Source organism: Ceratosolen solmsi, unplaced genomic scaffold (genome assembly GCF_000503995.2).
Source record: "Ceratosolen solmsi marchali unplaced genomic scaffold, CerSol_1.0 scaffold6, whole genome shotgun sequence".
In the NCBI taxonomy this organism is placed as follows: domain Eukaryota; kingdom Metazoa; phylum Arthropoda; class Insecta; order Hymenoptera; family Agaonidae; genus Ceratosolen; species Ceratosolen solmsi.
In genome coordinates, this window is record NW_011948414.1 from 653,724 (window position 1) to 671,094 (window position 17,371).

The window sequence follows — 17,371 nt, forward strand, 5'->3', positions numbered from 1 at the left end:
TGCGAACCGGTATTTAAGTATGAAGTACGTTTTCGTGCAATTTATGATAATATCTCCAGTGCACACAGAAATAGATAATAATTGAAGTTACATAAGGTATAAAATCTTTTTTGTTCCCATGCAGCTAAATCCATGCTTGTTTAAGCGATTTTACTTGTAGAATAAATAATTGCGTTCCATTATTTCTTGCGTGGAAAAATTATGCAATAAAGGTCTTGTGCCTAGGTAATTTGTGTAATGAAACGATGTTTTTTTACATGAAAGTCAATTGTAAATATCCATAAAATTTAAAGATACTCATTAGCTTCATTCGAGTATTTAACGTTGTCTTAAAAAAAAAAAAAAAAAATAAAATAATAATAATAATAATAATAATAATAATAATAATAATAATAATATGGTTGTAATGTCGTTTAATAATATGATAAATTTCAAATCAAAATATACTTTTAATCGATTAGTTCGGTTCTTCCTATTACTTATAAAGCAATGTAATATATATTATTTTTAATAAATATCTTAAATATTCTTTATTTAAAAGTTGAGATTCAAGATCTACTGCACGGTTTGATCTATAGCAAAATAAATATTTGATTAATCCATATATCGAAATCTGGCTTCATACGTATTTCGAATTAATTCCCATTTCCATAAAATACAAATATATTTCCTTTGGCAATAGCAACCTAATAAAATTTGATCATTTTGATTCGCTTAACTATTTTTCATCATTTATTTCTTTTATATAAGAAAGTTAATATTATAAAAATGTTCATAATGTCTATCGACTATTTTTTACAGATAAATTACAGTGACAAGATCAATGCTTATTTTCTTGATGTCTGCGAACTTCTTAGGAGACTTAGTTTTTCATTTTATTTCATTCATTTATATCTGTTGAATTGTAATATAAAGACAAATTAAAAAAAATACATAGAACAATATGCATTTTCAGCAAAAGCTTTATAAATTTGGAGTACGGCGGCAAGAAATTACCAAAAGTCAGATAAAATTGGGACTGCACTAATATACCAGTTTATGTAAGTCTGGCGAAAGACGATCAAAGAAGTATAATAGTAAATGACAGACCACATCACTTTTATAAATTATGATTTTGCAGTTTAGTTTGTATTTGATAATTGGAAATATATAAAATAAATAAAATGGACGCTGATGTATAAAATTTTATGTAAATTGATGCTAATTATACATTGGGTTTCTCTGCTATTACAGAATTCATGCTAATAAATTATCGAAAATATTATTATTACATTGATACTTTTTAACTTTAGAAGGCTTTACTGATAATCATTTCAATAGCATTGAATTACATGAAAAAATAAAAAATACATAGGGAAAGTAAATTATATCATTTGGATTTAATCCATATTTAATATCTCTCTCTCTCTCTCTCTCTCTCTATATATATATATATATATATATATATATAGACATCAAATATGATATTAGAGTATTCATTGTAAGCGATTTGAGAAAAAGCTTTGAAGACGCTTTTACTTGTCAATAGATTAACGCGACCTCAAAATGTACAATAAATAAAAGATTTATTTCTAACTTAATTTTAGGGATTAGTTTTAAAATATACAAAGCACCTTGCAAAATATGGAAATTTTTTTTTCCCATAAATATTCTGCTAGTTTATGCAAAGAGTATGTTGAGAAATATTGTAAATTGAATATATTAATTGATACAGAAAAGAAAATAACAATAATGTATGAAAATGCTTTACTATTTGCAACTTTCAATAAAAACTATCGTATTTATAAAGTTGTTATCTTCCTTATTATTACATTCAATAACAATATAGTGGTACAGTCACTTCACACATTACAATGAAATAAATTTTATTGTTTATTGAAGCATATTTTACAAGCTATAATAAATATAATTAATTTTTTTAACGTACACTGAATATTTATAGAGTAGATACTTTCCGAGAAAAATTATTAGTCATCAATACAATTTTGATAAATGAATGCAAAGTAAAGTTATTTATTTAAAAAATTAAAAATAATGAATTTCATATCTTATTTATGCAATTGCAGCTTAATGAGTCCATATATTACATGGATTTATGTTCGTGCCCTACCCTTTTATTCCACAAGCTTTATTTACATTTCAATTCTTTATCGACTTGAAAATAGAATAATTTTTTATAAAAATGTTGCGCTGGTAATGGGCAATGATTGATTGAAAATAATACACATGACGCGTGAAGTTAATTTTTATCTTTAAACTATATTTGCGAATGCTCGTTTATATAGAAAATCTTTTACATAAGACACATAATTTCTTTTCATCTGGCGTAAAGTTTTCTAACAGTTTTGCGAATAATTTAGCAGATAGCCAAACTAATCAAAATCGCTTATTTTTCTAGAAAAATAATTACATACAATCGCCCTAGGCATACTTTTATCTTATATTTGTTCACTTACAAGACGTATTCTCATAAATACCTCAATTGCTTTCTATTTGCCAATAGAAAACAAATTACTCGAGCTTTTAAGTTAAGAAACTATTATTCTCGCTTGTTTCATCAAAGTCTTACAATTTCAGAAATACCTAATCGAGTGGAAATACGATTTTGGCCAGAAATTACGACGTTAAAAAAAAAAAAAATCACCAACTTTATAATATTTAAGTATTTACTTGATTGTTTAGGAGGCTCTTTAAAAGGATCGAATTCAATATTTATTGCCAAATAAATAATGCTTAATAATGCTTACAACTCACAAAAAACGTAGCTCAAATTTTATAAAAGTCGAATATTTTTGGTATTGTTGGATGAAACGATTGAATAATAAAGCGCACTTTTCTCATTCATCCTCTTCATTTTTAGAAATAGCCACTGCAATTCCATCACTTAGGCACGGAATTCAATATATCGTACATCAAGAGTTAATAATACACTTGGATGTCAAGTTGCCGACTCATCGGGCCCCGAAACATTAGCGCTGAAGATGTTCGAAAAATACAGATCGACAAATAAAGAAGACGTAGAGTAGGTAAAGAGGATAGCGGACACGAGCCCGCACGCTACTTTCCTCTGCTTTATATTTTTAATCCATAATGCGCGCGCGTACATTCAATTTGCTCTTATCCTTGAAATGCGCTGCCCAAGAGATGCCGTCCTCTGTCACGTTGATTATGCGTGCGCATGGATTATACAGCGAATGCTCGGCTATTCATCAAGTCGGCTCATCGCACGGCAAAGAAGAAGAATTTCTTATTTCTCGAGCGCTTATTCTTTATTCTTTATTATGCAAGGGCCCGTGAATCGTTGTCATTCGCTAGGATAATTTTGCCCGAGCGACGCGGCGAGGCAAGGAGCGCTTGGGAGCTTCGTTTCTCGGATTCGAAAGTAAATAAGAGCGCTGCTCTATAAGCCTTTTATCTCCTACAATTATCAGCGTCGTGCAAATGTTTGTAGAATACATGCACCGCCTAAATAAACGATGTTGTAGAAGAAAGGAAAGGTTCGAAGCACTCTTGACTAAAATTTTTTGCCCAACTCGTTTAGTGGCAAATGTATACCGTCGTGCCCAGCCATTCCTTTTATTGTTTATTATTTTTTAGACTTAGACTTTTTTTCTTTTTTTTTTTTTTTTTGGTTGCTTTTTCCTCGGCGTAAGATATAAAACTAAATGAATTTTAGTAAAAGTTTAAGTGATGAAAAAAATTTGTTATTTACTATGCGATGCTCTTTCGTGGTAATCAATGGCATATAGACGGAACCAATGTCCAAGAATGAATTTTTGTTTTCTTATTTCTTTTATTTTAATGGCATATTATTATTATTATTATTATTATTATTATTATTATTATTATTATTATTATTATCATTAATTGAGATCATTATTCCGAGTTTCAAATGGCCTTTGAATTTACCAATTGATGGATTTAGGAAAGGTATTAGAATCCAATATTACCGTGCCCCCATCCATCTCCCGCCATCTAATACACTCGCTGTCAATGGTAAAAGGCTTACTTTTTTTATGGTAGAGAATGAGGAAACGATGAAGAAATGACAAAAGCCATTGTAGTAGCAATGAATGTAAGAATCTACAGTCCCAGTGATTCGTAACGTAATTAAAAGTTGTTTATTTATCGTTGGAGTACTATTTAGAGCAGTAGGGATCGAAAAACTAGGGATTCTTAAACAGTCCTTAAGCGCAGCTATGCGAGGCCGACGATATTTGCCCAATGAAAGCTCGGCCTCGTTACTTTCCTGGCAAATTAGCTGCGAATTGCATTTAATCTGCCCCCAGCGACATTTATCATTACTCGATCCTCGGTACGTATGATTTCCAGGCGCGTCACACTAATCATTTTGATGACTCCCCCGCTCGCGCGCATTGGCCTTCGTATTCCTCAACAGGGAGCATTAATAACAATTTCGTAATGAATTTGTTGCTAGGATGGCGAGTAATCCTGAAGTACATGAGGTGTCACATATGCGTGGGTATCGTTCGAGGATAATTTGTTTGGGAAACGAGATTATAATCGATGGTCTTACTGAAATTTCATGAATGAGAAAAGCTCACAGATCCACGAAAATCATTTGTTGAATTATCGGCGTCTCGTCGAAATGCAACTAAAGTTATTTCGTTAATTGAAGTTTGTAGCACTAATTTGCGACGACTAAGAGTATATGTAATGTACGAGCCGTGTGAATCAGTCGATGCATTAAATAAGCGATATGCGTAAAAATGTGTTGTATAGGAGGGGGAATGGGAGGACGATTAATCGGATATTGAGGCAAAAGAAAATAATATCCCGCATTACAAGTATTTCTTTTAGTTGATCGGAATAGTGATGGTCTTTGAATGCAAGCTTTCCAATACAATATTCGCCGAGTGTCGGAAAATAGTTTGATTAAAAACATTTGTATCATAGTGTGTAGTAATGAGGAAGAAAAATAGTCAGAGATTTACTCGTTGCGCTAATAATTCTCAAATTGGCTAATAAAATGAAATAAAGTATGCAAATAACTCGAGAGGCTAATGTTAAATACAAATTGCAATGTCTATATAATACAATGTTAAGTAACGGCATTAATTCCGATAATGGAATGTATTTCGCCATGGACGTCTGTCTTTATCTTATCTTTCTTCAAAACATTACAATCGCTTTTAAAAAATCGACCAAAAATTTATTATAAATAAAATTTTCAACCACTACTAGTTGCTACAAGCAATTATCAATATACGTATTACAATTTATAAGCTGTGGAAAAAGATGTCTGAACATTTCCTTAAAACTCTTGTTATTACATATTTAGCCAGACCTTTATATATAGAAAATTTACTCCTCTTGACGTTAGCTCTAAAATATTTGATATCGTTGTAATATTTCTCTTTCAAATTCAAATCAACGTCTTTAAGCGCATACGTTACGCTCACGAAATAACTGATCAACTATTTGTAAATAAATGTAAAATAACAGAAAGAAACGACATCGTAATATTATTTAGCTGTTGGCGTTATAATGTAATTTAAATGTTTTGCAAACACCGTTTAAATCATACTCGTTTCTTTTTATTCGCATGACAGTCTTGCATAATTAAAAAGTAAATCTTGAGCATTGATTTTTTTTTCTGTTTTTTTCTCCTACGTCCAATTTCAGGCTACGGAAATACATACACATTTATGGCAATACATCATAGCGGAGACTAATAAGATGCTGGCATTAAACGAAATATGCGCTTGGAAAATGAAAAATTATGCATTGAGAAATATTTCGTCGACATCACTGTAGAACAACGACTGCCCGAGCCCGTTTTTACGCCAGAGAAAATGAGAGAGAGAGAGGGAGAGAGTGTGTGTGAGAGAGTGTGAAAGAGAGAGAGAGAGAGAGAGAGAGAGAGAGAGAGAGAGAGAGAGACAGAGAGAGAGAGAGAGAGAGGAATAGAATATTAAAGAATATTAAGGTCGTAAGAAACATATTCAATTTAATTCCTATGAATGCGAAAACATGCGTATAGCAATGAAGCAATACGATCGAAAATCGAGGAGCAGCACCGCGGATGAGTTCTCCGAGCATCCGATAAATAGCTAATCCGAACCGAAAAAAATCATCGCCTGCCATTCGCACTTACGCTTATGCAACGAGCGTGACACATGTCGCGGTGCCAGAAAGAAAAGCGGAGAAGCGATCCGCGGCGCGTCGCAGGTGTGGCGCCTCTAGGGAAAAGCTCCGCCCGCCCGTCTTGGAGCGCCAAGTAAAAGTGAATTGTTTTTCAAATGCTCGCGCACCCAGGCATTCATGGATTATAGACACGCGAATGCAAACGTGCATACCCGCGCACATACATTCATGCGTATACGCGCGCGCACACACGCGCACACGTATATAATATATATATATATAGATGCAACAGCATTCTTATGTGAACGCGCATGCACTAAAGTGCGCGCGCGCGCGTACACACACGCGTTCATATTTACAATATTAAAAATAGCAACTGCGCAGATATTGCAAAAGCAATAGCGGCATCTCAGTTTCGTACGTCCACGTCCTCCACGTCCTCCAGCTCCTCCTCCTCCACCTTCTCCTCCTTATCGTCGTGGTGGTTGGGGGGGGGGGCTGGATCGATTGGCCACGAGATTCGTACACGAAACAACACTCACTTCGCGCACGTGCGCGCCTACCGGAAGGCGGCTGCTAGTGTGGGCCAGGAGGTGCTCACCTCCAACCAATTCCAAAATACTAACCTCAAAACTCTGCTACTCGCGACGGCTGCCGGCGAGCGACTAACGCGTCGCGGCCTAGATCCCGGGTGGCGGTGGTGGCGGTGGTGGCGTTGGTAGTGGTGGTGGAGGTGGTGGTGGTGGTGGTGGTGGTGGTGGCGGCGGCGGCGGCGGCGGCGGCGGCGGCGGCGGTGGAGGTGGAGGTAGCGATGGCGGTGGCGGCGGCAGCATCAGCGGCGGTCGCGGATGCCCGTCTATTTTTAGCGGCTGTCGTCAACGGAACCAGACGCTCATTGGCTAGACCTGGTGACGGGGCGGCGCCACGGTCGACGAGCCCACGTCGAGCGGGACCTGGACGCGCGGGACTTTCGAACGCGAGCCGCTCCCGAAACCGAGGTCTCTTTGATCTGGCTTCCTGTGATACGCGAGCGCCCTCGCGATAGAAAACAACTATGGAACTACCAGTCGTTCCCATTCTCGTTAAAAATGTCAAGGACACACTGCAGCCCCTAGTTGTATTATATCTCGTTCTCGGATGAAGGATTATCGATTTCCAAGGGAGCAATCTGCGTCCACTGCCATTTATGTCAATTGGCACATCAATTTGACGTTAAGACACCTGATGTGCCATAATGCAACTTCGTATCGTCCCGTCCTGTGGCGTTCTATATTCTCGTCATAGATTTGTAAATATGAAAGCAAAGTCTAACGTGCGGACAGAATTGGCCGAGAATGAGAAATGAAAGAAAAGTGAGGACGAGAGAGAGAGAGAGAGAGAGAGAGAGAGAGAGAGAGAGAGAGAGTGAATGAGCTGGGTGGAGTGGAGTGTTGCAAATTTTAAAAAATTCAGATGTCGTATGTAAAATATAAATGCAAAAAATTTATATAAAGTTGAATAGGCCTCTATCCTTATGAAAAATATATGGCAAATTTTTTATTGGAACAGTAGTAGGAATAGTATAGTAGTAGTAATAGTAGTAGTAGCAGCAGTAGCAGTAGCAGCAGTAGTAGTAGTAGTAGTAGTAGTAGTAGTAGTAGTAGGAGTAAGAGTAGTAGGCTTGATTTATGAACTATTCATTAAAATTTTCCAAATAACAAAGTCACAACTGCTTTAGCATAAGGCATTTTCATATAAAATGAATTTTAAAAAGTATTCGCGATATGTAAACATTTTATTGCATTTAGTGTTATTCAAAAACATTTTAACAAAGTTATATAGACAGACTTTCATTAGCGTTTAGTTGGACACTACTGAGTTGGTTCAACATTTCAGAAAATATTACGAAATAATTGAAAAGATAAAAATAAATGCTCACAGTTTTATGCATATTTTTCAGTTTTAACGAAACTGCGTGCATATAATCAAATCAATTCTTATTGAATAATACATGTATTATCTAAACGGTCTATAATTTATATATATATATATATATATATATATATATATATATATATGCATATATGCATAATGTATAACAGAAAAACTCTGTATTATCAATGATAATGTTGTCCATATAATGATATACAATATTCGTCATTATGTGCTGCAATTAAATGTCCATGTTACACGCGATGATGATGAGCTCGACTTTCATAAAAATACGTGCGTTTACAAAAGTGCGTAATGACAATGAAGACGTTAAGAATGTGTAAAGTTATGTATTTGGGTTATTTAAAATGTTCAACGAGCAACTACATAGAATGAAATAGTATCTTTATATTACTATGAAATTATTATTATGCAAATTTATTTAAAATTTTATAACATTCTATATCAGTATATATGAAATAAAAATAATTATGTTCAGAATGCTACTTTTGCATTTTATTCACTTATATTTAAATAAATATGAAAAAGAAAAAAATTATTATATCGGGAAATGTTAAAAGCAGCCAAGTAATGAATATAAAAGCAAACGTATTTTTGAGAAGAACGTGTGAATACGAATGTTATAGCTTTTTTTTCTAAAATATAATATCAGACAATAATTATAAATACAAATTCATGAATTTTAATTTTAATCTACGCAGCTTTTCCTCGCCGTCAAATATTTTCGAATACAATTATAATACAAATTACAAACGTAAGCTCATTGCACTTACTGATTACAAAATTGATAAATCATTAAATGATATAGTTAAACGTGTATCTTATACGTGGTAAATTTTATTTTTGTCAATGTTAAATACGCTAGTATATATATATTTTTTTTATTTTTTTTTTTTTTTTTTTGCGAATCTCAGACTTTTCATTACAACATCGTACTATTTCATTATTAATTAAATTTATCAATTTATATAAAGTCATATAAAAATAATATATTCAAGATTGTATATTTGATTTGCATATTAAATTGCTGCCGAGATATATTTAGATACGAGCTTTTACAATCTTGTAATAGTAACATGAAATTCTGTACAATAATTGTTTATTAAAGAGAATTTTTATTAAATAAAGGCTCGTGTAATCGTATAATGCACAAATAAAGAAAAAAAAGCATATTACTAAATTAAAAGAAAAAATATTTATGTACTTTTTTTCTCACAGATCCTTTATTGCCTTTAAAATTTACATTTTTTATTGGCTCGATGCTACCTAATAACAAATCCGTAAAATCACATATACGGGCTTAGCTTTATGTTCCAATCGACTTTCTATTTACATAGATGTAGTATTACTATTTAAAAGATGGATTGAAAACGAATAACTGCCATTTTACGGGATATTTAAAATAATTGCCTATGTTTTGGCTTTAAAAAGAAAAATAATTTTGCATTATATTTAAAAATTTAATTCTAAACCATATGTTAATTGTTCAACATATAATCCTATATAATATTGAGCAAATTTCATATAATGGTGAAATGTTATAAAAAATTTTAGAATAAAATATTGCCGGGAATAAAGTTGCGCGTTATTCATTAATGCATTTATTTAGTACAAATTCTTTTCTTATAAACAAAATAATGCTTCAATATTTATTATCACTTTACTATGACAATTATAATTGTCAACGACGATAAGGAATATTCAATTATTATCGAATATTTCTTTATCTTTACCTATAATTATTATAATTAAAAAAAAAAAAAAAAAAAAAAAAAAAAAAATAACATACTATATCAAAAACTATTACAATAATAATTATTTTAATTATTTTAAAGGCTATGAAACCTTACCCTTACAAAGAGACAAACCAATTTTGGTTTCATGAAAAAATTTTATTTTTTCAATTTCATTTAGCACTTTTCATAGCAACAGTCGCAGACAATATATATATATATATCTATTTTCGCTTTATGAGTTATTGCCGTCATATATTTATTAGCGAGTATTAAATTCTGAATTTTCAACTATTATCGTCTGCACATTATACTCATAACTTCTCTTTATAAGCTTCTATATAAGAATTGTGAAGTTCTTCTTTCTAAGAAAAAAATACTATTAAGAAGTTGGAAATACAATAAGGAGTGTAGCGATTTAAGGTAGCGTGTCTACATTGGAAGAAAAAAACTAGATGCTTCATTAGTTCCTCCTAGTTAAATTATCTTGCTAAAGCATTCGTTAATAATATACATACGATAATAGGTAAGTCACTGTTTATCGAATATTTAAAATAATTTTTTGCTATTTATAAATAATTTTAATATTAAATTCAGAAAAAAAACATAGTTTATAAAATAATATTACGTAAGGTTTTTACTAAAAAAAAAAAAAAAAAAAAAAAAAAAAAAAAAAAAAAAAAAAGAGAGAGAGAGAGAGAGAATAATGTTGTAAAATAAGATCGGAAGCGGAGAAAGAGAGAGAAATCACGACATTATGGCAGAGAAAGCATATGCAAGTACTTAGGTACGCATGCATAAAATTACAATGTAAAGCTATCGAGTCGCTGGATCTCTCGCTTGTATGTATTTATTTCATCCAGCAATATTCTTTAGTTAATGAACCAAATAAATATTATACCTTATGAATTCAAAATTAATTTAATTCGTCATTTATAAAAACTGAATAAATTATAATTTTATTGATATATTAACTCCGAATAAATCTAAATGTAGAAAGCAATGAGAATAAAATATATTTATATAAGCATGACTTTAAATTATCAAAGAAGCACGTTGAATCGGTAAGAAACTTATAATTAATAGTCGGAAAGTAATAATAAATGATATTTACATTGTTAATAACGCATGAATAAGAAACTTGCTTCGGTAGGCTTTTAAATACTATTTTAACTTTCAAGGAGAAACGATCGATTTCATATAAGCTTTTGATTTAGCATGATTTAGTTTCAAATATTTATTATTTATAAAAGCTCTTTGTCAATTAAAAATGTATTGGTTTAAATTTAAATTATTTAGACCTGTATTGACTTAATATACTTGTATTTCTTTTTCCTTTTTTTTTTATTTATTTTTGTAAATTGTAATATACGGTGCTTCACAATTATTAAGTTAATTTACTTTTATAAGAATTGCGAATACTTATCTACAAAATTTGATAAATTAAATTAATATTTGTAAATGACCTTAATTAATCGCCACTTACTTATATTAAAAAAAAAAAAAATGGTATTTTTTCTTTTATATATAGATATATATATATATATATTTTTTTTTTATTATTTACACATTTTTGTGTTTGTTTGCCTATGAATAGCTCAAATAGTTTTGTCAATATATTTATATTTAAACGGCTTCTAAGAATGCATATATGAACTATTAAATAATGCCTCTAACGAATTCATTGATTGACGTAATATTTTATACGGAAATGACTGACCATTAAATTTAACAATATTGCACAATAAATACATTACTTTTCATAATAATTCTACAAATGATGCTGTAAAAAATGCCGTATCTTAACATTTTCTCTTCTGTTTTAGATTAGCTAATTAAATAAAGTTAAATATGATTTACGATTAAGAACCAAGTCGATTTAATGTGTGCTTAAAAATTACATCACGTACGTCGTTTGCGAATTTCTTTATCGTAATCCAACGAGAGTGATTCTGTTTTTATGTAAGACAATATATATATATATATATATATATATATATATATATATATATATATATATATATATATACATTTTCTTTTAACTCTCAATTAACTCATTCGTTCGCTTTTATTAGATACATTTCTTGCCATTTAAATTTGATGGCAAATAACGATTGCATTACCGTAGGTATCCGTTGGGAAGTTACTTTACACACTAATTACCGACAAAGCCAAACAAAGATGTTACTCATAGAAAATTGAAGCAGTCTGTTTCATAAAGCACATAGAAATATGATGTGAAACGCATTTGGAATGTTTATGAAAAAAAACCTCTATTGCGCCGAAAGATTGTCGACAGCGGAGTTTCATAAAATTCAATGGTATACTAAGTATGGAAACTCGAAGAAAAGCGCGACAGAGACGATTTTCAATGCAAACAAGCACTCAGACAACGAATCACCAAGTTCCGGAAGTTATGGAGATCCAAGTCATATCGTTGGAGAAGATATTCAACGGCCCAACCCTCGGTCATTACTAATTACTTCCAACAGGATAATAGCGCCGATATATCACGTTGGAGCATAAACAGAGAATTTTTCACTAATGGTAATTACATTTTTTACGAGATGCAATTAGCCTAAAAGTCAAGGGCTTCCTTTCTTCCTTCTAATTCGATAAATGATCGCACGACGCACTTTTGTAGACTACAATCATGGTCGCTCGCGCCTTTTAATTATCCTCGCAATTTAACCGATTTATTCCAGAGTTATTGTGCATTTCACGCAAGCATGCAATTATAACACTAGAACGGTTTAAAACTTTTTTTTTTTTTTTTTTTTTTTTTTTTTTTTTTAACGATACGCTCTTATCATAATTTTTCAGTTCCCTTGGACAAATAGGTTATATACCTTGAGGTAAGAATTAAGTTTTGCTTAATCTCTCGATCATAATGGCATATCATAAAATGAGGAAAATAATAAATATTATATATATATATGTGAAGACTATGACTATTTTATATTGAGTTTTAAATCTATTTTTATTCAATTGGATAGATAAATATTTTGTACGTTCAAATACGTTTTGAATGAGTATTAATAATGTGGTTTTATTACCAATTACACTTTAGATTTAAGCGATGAAAATTATTTAAGACGATAATTTTTATTGTAAAAATTAGTATTATTCGTAAAGTATGTGATAAGCAATAGTCGACGCTTTAATATAATGTAACTTTTAAAAATTAATACCAATGATTGTTTATTGCTATTATTATCATTGTCGATTACTTTTATTTTATCGATTATTAGAAAACGGAGTAGGCGTGGTAGGCCGCGAGATATATTTTCGATCAATTTTGACGTATTAATCGCACTATTAACACACTTTGAAAAATACTCATAATAAATAAGTGATTAATAGTTCTAATGCCATATTAATCGCTTATTCAATGGTGATTCTACACCCTACCGTTACGGTCTACATCTGTCATTATACGCACAAATCAATTATTAAGCAAAGTTCAACATATTAACCAAAGTAATATTATCCAAACGGGTAATAGGAAAATATTAATCCTTGAAAAACACTGGGTGAATTACATTTGGAATGTAAAATCGTCAATTATTTAATATGACGAAATTTTTGTTGAACACCATAGCTATGGATATCCCACGTGCAAAACTCGAACGTTTTCTTTCATTTTCATATCTGAATTGAATTGTCATCTAAACGAGCGATATTTGCCGCATAAATATATATTATAACACAGGTGAATTGACAGCGTTGGAAAAAACGTTTAATTGAATAATAGTAAGACCTCGTCGCATAATTTCCATTTCTTTCGAACGCTTCGAAGGCCTCGGCGGCACCTCCACTCTCCCGCATACGAAGATCCTCGGCATTTGAGGCTGAGCGTCAAAGCACTCATCAAGTTCCCTTATATTTTTCCCGCAAGTGAGTTTTGAAAGGCAAGAAGGCGCGTCAAAATCCAGGCACGCGTTGCTCGTCGTGACGCGCGTCCCAAGAAGTTCACTCCTAGCGGCAACATCCGCGCAAATCCGCGCAAATCAACGCGCACCGCGCTGCGCCGAGGCCTTGGTTGCTTGCCACGACCAGTCGCCGCGGCGCAAAATATCGCAAATAACGTCCGTTTCGCAAGCGCGGATTATGATTTTGAGCGCGCAGTCGTGTAGAAGTCTCGCCCTTAATCGGCGCGAGTCGTCCCGTCCCGCCTGCTATTAGCCTATAACCATAGGCCGTGGAGGCAGTGGCGGCAGTGGCGGCGACTACATCGGCGACGGTGGTGGCTCAAGGCTTTTCGAAAGCTCGCGATCGCAATCGGCCGATCCCGAGAAAATTTCCGCGGGCAATTGTTCGATACGTGCCGCGCATTGCAAACTCCTCCTGCTACTCTGCGATCTGCTTTCGCGAATCCGAAGCGCCGCGCCGAAGATGCCGCGACAATCTGTGCGTCACTTAGGGTAACGAGCCCGTCTTTATGCAGCTCCACACCAACGAACATTTCCATAATTCTTTATTATGAATTTTCAGCCGCTTCACTCGTGCGACGGTCAGATGCATTTTGCAAAAGCTTGAGTACCGGGGAAATAGGTTCTCTTCTTTTTCGTATTACCATCTTCAATAAATCCCGCCCGAACTCATACACCATGAACATGTTATTCAATATTTGTATGAGCATTATGTGACGTCACCTCCATGTGTCCAAGACACATTTGTCATAAAACTTTTCTAAACTAACTGAATTCTTTTATAAAATGAGTACATTGCATTGAGAAAAATTGCCTCTGTAAGATCCCGTTCAATTGACATTAACGTACGATCCTATAAACGATGGCGACGACGACGACGACGACGACGACGACGACGACGACGACGACGACGACGACGACGACGACGACGACGACGACGACGACGACGACGACGACGACGACGACAACAACAACAACAACAACAACAACAACAACAACAACGAAGACAATAATAATAAAAATTTTAATGGTCGTACGATCCTTTCAATTTCTACACAAGTTTCTGTACAATTACCCAATTCATTGAGATAAAACTTAGCCATTTGGATTTCAAACCATTGACGCAATTAAGCGTATAAATAAGAATTTTTTAAATATAAATCTACCTTAAACAAATTAAAATACTCTTTTATTCTCAATTTTACTGGACAAAAAAAAAAAAAAATCTTATTGCAATAAAAATTAATAATCACTTTTTTTTTACTTTTTATACTAAATTTATACTAAAAACTACTACACACATTAATAATCACAATAATCACAAATGTTATCATATCTTATAAATAATATATCTATGGATTAGGAGTCTACAGTGAAAGGACGGCCATTTGACTAGAAGACATTAGGAAAACAATGAATGTACATCAAAGTTGGAGCAATCAATGGTAATGCTTAGTATTATCTTTAGTTGTTAACCCAACAGCGAACTATATTAGTGACACGAGAAAGAAAAATAGTGGAAAAAACGTTATGATAATATATACGCATGCCAAATGTACTCCATTAGAGACTAAATAATGATTGTCAATTTTATTATAATTGATATAGAACATCTCCGTACCGTACCATAAATTATAAAATAAAATACAATTTTAATGACAACTACTGGATGGATATTCAGTGCTTCGACTTCTTTGGCTTTTTCTTTTTTTTTCTCTCTCTCTTCAAATAGCGTACAATGTGTACAAATAGCTTGAATGAAACTTGAAGCGAAGAATTTTTATGTTGGCGTAGCGTAAATATTGTGAACTTCAGAGACAGAGATACAATTTTTTTTCTTCTTTACAACAAAAATTATCTTTGAACTGAGTAATGAAGAACATAATTTGACAAAAATAATGAGCTTGAAGAATCATGTTAACCACAGCACAGTCTATGAAAAAATATTATACTATTTTAAATGTGTTAATTTTTTTTTTTTTTTTTTTTCATTACTTCATAATTTCGAAGAACAACAACTGTAAACTAAAAAGAATCAATCTAGTAGTTATGATTAAGAGACGTAAATATAAAATGAATAAATTCATAAGTCTAAAGAATAAATAGATCTAATGTAATAAACAAAAAATTAGTTATTACGTACTATCTGAAAATGTTTTAAAGTAGGTCAATTCTAACAATTGTCATGAACGGGAATTCAGTTGTGGATACGAACGGTTAAACGAGTGGACGGCAAAATTATTTTGATAAGCTATTTAACATTTATTAAAAGCAGTCCGTAATGCAGTGTGACGTAATCTACACTGCTAAACTCGCGTAGAAGAATCTAAATTTCAAGAAGTACTTATTATTATGATTCACTTTAAAGAAGTAATAGAAATTGAAAAACAAAGCTAATAGAAGTACAAAATTAAATTTAAGTATAATGAAAGAAAAAGTGTAAAAAGAATTTAAATAGAAAAATTGAAAGAAAAAAAATTACAAGTTTATATTGAATTTAAGGATAGTAAAAATTATTGATTAAATTCTGTTAGATAAATTTAGCGGCTAATGAATAATAGGAACATCATTGTAAAGAGGATTCATAGGATTTATAAAATTCCGTAATATAAATTAGCAAATAAATTGATAAAAATGTAAATTTCATAATTAAAGTTAATCAATCATATGTGTCTACGTGATAGATTAAATTAAATTATTTTTTACGGCACAAATTAGCATATATATATATATATATATATATACTTAATCCATTATTAATTAATTATCTATCGAATTAAAAACCATTACTTATTTTATTATATTCACTAATTAGTTAAATAAATAATATCAATAAAATTTAATTGAAATATGATATCAATTGTCAATAATGATAAATTAAAATGTATATTAATTACAATAATCAATGTAGTACAACAATTATACATCATACTTTATTTAATAACAAAAAATAAAAATAAATTTTGAGTTTAAGATATTTAGTTCGATAGAGAAATAATGGCGTGTACGAGATATTGAATATTAAATGAGAAATTATTAAGGTTAAAAGTAATCAAGCCAAAATATAAAATATAAACGTAACAAAAAACTGATTCTCAATGTAGTTGATATTTTAAATACTTTGTACAAGAATTAAAATTTGTTTTTTTAAATCAACAATTATGATTATTTAATAAATAAAATTTATAATTTAATTCTTATGCATAGTCGATAAAATACTTATTCAATCGACAGTAATTTTTTTTTGAAAAAATAACCGATTGTTTAATTGTTTTGGATATTAATGAAATTGTAATTTTTAATTCTTTTTTTCATTACATTTCTAAAGTAAAATAAATGAAGTTGAATGTAACATTTAATTTCAAAAACGATAAGGCTCTAATCGTATCCGATTAATCTACGAATAAGTTAAAAATTGTGTATAATTTTCACTTAACTTATCTATTTACATTAATAAAAAGTTTTAGTATGTATTCCTTAATGGTAATTAATGTTATTATTATAACTTTTAACGCATGAAATTTACGAAATAATTAGTTCAAATTATTAGCCATTAACTCGAAACTTTATTTATATTTGCTTGGAAAATATTCATCTTTAATTTCTAGACAAGCTCCTATAATAAAGTAAATATTAAAAAAAAAAAAAAAAAAAAAAAAAAAAAAA